The sequence below is a fragment of the Pollicipes pollicipes genome, unplaced genomic scaffold, assembly GCF_011947565.3.
Source record: "Pollicipes pollicipes isolate AB1234 unplaced genomic scaffold, Ppol_2.1 Scaffold_6052;HRSCAF=7182_pilon_pilon_pilon, whole genome shotgun sequence".
In the NCBI taxonomy this organism is placed as follows: domain Eukaryota; kingdom Metazoa; phylum Arthropoda; class Thecostraca; order Pollicipedomorpha; family Pollicipedidae; genus Pollicipes; species Pollicipes pollicipes.
This window is the reverse complement of record NW_023596805.1, coordinates 15,477,222-15,480,251: the sequence shown is the minus strand read 5'-3', so window position 1 is coordinate 15,480,251 and position 3,030 is coordinate 15,477,222.

Sequence of the window (3,030 nt, the reverse complement as noted above, 5' to 3'; positions counted from 1 at the left end):
GATTCCTGTTTGTGATCTAGAATACGTGACAAAGTTAATCGAGAGGGGTTGATGTCAACCCAACAGAGCTATCAGAAAAAAAACAACGAAAAAAAAGAGTGACACAGCAACGCCGCCACCGCGAAATTCAACAGGCTTCTTGGTGTCGCGAAATGCAAGTACAAGCTTCAGTGCAGCTTTCCATGCCCAGTTGCCTGCACAATGTATCAGGAGGAGGTTACCGTGAAGGACCAGTGGAGGCACCGGAAGCTTATCCTGGGGTCATATGACCGGGATACGATTGTGACTAGGGAGGCTCGCGAGGTGCGGAGGATGGCCAGACAACTCCAGGGACGTCGTGGCTCGGCCGCCAGTGAGGTGGTGTCTGTTGCTGAGCCTGAGTCGCCTTCCTCGCCGGCTGCTGAGCCCGCACCGCCTGCTGAGCCAGCGCTGGCTGCTTGTGCTGACCCCGAGCCTGCTCCGGAACAAAGTGGTCTTAGCGCTGGCGAATCAGCCGAGAGAACGGAATCTCACGCGGTTCCGTACATGGCAGAAGGTCGCAACGACACCGGTTGTTCGTTCCGGTTGAGACCCCTGCCACTGTAGATTATGGCGTTAACGATCTGGCCAACATCACTCTGGCGGTTGACAGCTACGGTGGCTCGAACCGGGCCGCTGCTGCTATCACCAACGTCTTTCAGCAAGACAGCAGAGACTACTTAGAGACTACTAGACTACTACAAGTAAAGGCTACTTGAAATCAACTATCGTAGATCCTAAGAAGATCTGCTGCGCAAGAGACAGAACGAGAAAGGAGACGGCTCGTTAAAATTTTGAAGCAATCCATGAGTCAGGTTTGACCATCCCCTACTCCGACGGTCGTGAAGACAGAAAGCACATGAGCCACACGGAGCCAGACGAATGCTGTCGAAAAACACGTGGTTGTCATCACTGAGCCAGGCAGCCGCCATGTGACTTATTTTACGTCCGAGTTCGGCCGCGCCCTGCACTTGCTCAACAAGCTACACTCCGTGAACCCGCAGCGCGATGGTTGCATCAATGTGCTCGGCTGCGATGGCACGGCCGTCAACACCAAAACGATAGGCGACGTGTTCCGACTGTTTGAGCTGGCCACCGAGTCACCCGCACGCTGGTTCATCTGCCAGCTGCACAGCAACGAGCTGAACCTTCCGCATCTGCTGCGCTGAGCCTGGATGGCAGGACCACAGGATCGAATTTTTTGGACCCATCGGCAGGACCTGTGCTAGAGAGGCCTGGGAGAGGGACGTTGTGGCATTGAAGCCTAGGCCGGGGCCCGTGCCAAACCTGCCAGTCGACCTGATTGAGCAGCTGAGCACTAACCAGCAGCTGCTGTACCCTCTGGCCTCCGGCGTTCAAAACGGCTCTGTCTGAAATGTGGCGGCCCAGCGGCGAATCGGACAATCGGACCATGTCAGGTGAAAACGAAAAGTATTATTTTTAAATTTATAGCCATGAGTGTTTAAAGTTCATCAAGTATTAATTGATGTTTCGTGTGTTCACTGTTTAGTATTTACTTATTACCATACCTAGTGCCGTGTTATGTCGCATCATTTGCTGGTTGGTTCATGCTTACTAGCATATTTATTGGTATGGATTCGGTCACATTTAACGGCTCTGGATATCGGCATAATTACATACACTAAATGGGCACAATAATTTTTGCATGATCTAATGCTCAGTTCGTAGCAAATTGTTCTTATATATTCGCTTTTGTTTCCAGATGGTTGACACTAGCCGCTCGCCTACTCCTAATTCACATCTCTGCCGAGACCTCCAGCAGCGCTCTCAAGGACGTCGTCCAGCGCGTGGTCGGCCACTATGTGCCGGTATGGTCCGCCATCCGGCAAAACAGCGACTTCGAATTTGACTTACGCAGCTTGTTCCGGAGCATCGCGCCGCTCCGCGACCTACTGCAGCACACATAGTCCTCCAGCGTAGCGGGTACTGGGTCCGTCCGGAACAACTGCTGCTGGACATGGTGTGGGATGAGAGCCGCATGGTCCGCGAACAGGTGGTTCCGATCGTCGCGCCGCTCGTGAGCAGCAAACCGAAGGTCTTCTTCAGGCCAGGGTCTTCGCCATCTCAGCGGTAAAACTCGAGGCCGTGAGGCACACCGAACCGATTCCCTGGTACGGACCAGTCACACAGCCTCTACTGCGAGACCTTAGCGACTGCGAGCTGCGGAGCAAAGTGCAGGCACCGCTGACCATCTTGCTTATCCGGTTCACACTAGGAGTACGACGCAGCGCCGCACTGCCGAGAGCGTCTGCGGCTGGAACTAGAGCTTCGGCAATATATGTAGCCCAGCTGCAATGGTATTTCTGTTAACGTGTGATCTCTCTGCTCTACCGTGTGACCGTGTGTTACCGTGTGATCTCTGCCAACACGCGTTTTGGGTTTCCAGTCTGTCAGTAGTTGCTGTTTGGGCCGGCGCATCGAATACACAGGCTCGGCAGAGCAAGATGTGCATGAGGTCACCCTACCGCCCCCCCCCCCCCTCTATGTTCGTGGTACAGGTTGCAGAACTTGCTGCATGTATCAAGTTGTTTACCAGACAATATATTCTGAGTCATATGCTATGCATGGTTTTGTTTGCATCACGTGAGTTGTCTTAGAGAAGTGAAAGTCTAGAGCAATACTAACCAGCATACCCGTACAACGAGTTCATACTCCACCGCGCATAAAGTTTCCGCCAAATGGCAATCAATCGGGCAATGTCTGATCCGCATATTAAACCTTTGACCTGGACATTCTCGTACGACGGCTTAAGGAGCGCTCGGTAGCATCATTTTCAGACGCAAAGGTATTTTGTGTCGCTTGCCAACCACGGCTTGTTGTTACCTGCGGCGGCGGACGCCGCCCAGCATGGGATGACTGCAACGCCGGGCGCTGGTTCACGGCGATACTTCGATTGACTTGCTCCTTACGAGTTTAAGTTTTCGGGAACAGCAGTTGTTATGCCGTGTACTTTTGGACTCATGCACCAAATAATTTTTTTCTCACTTGGTT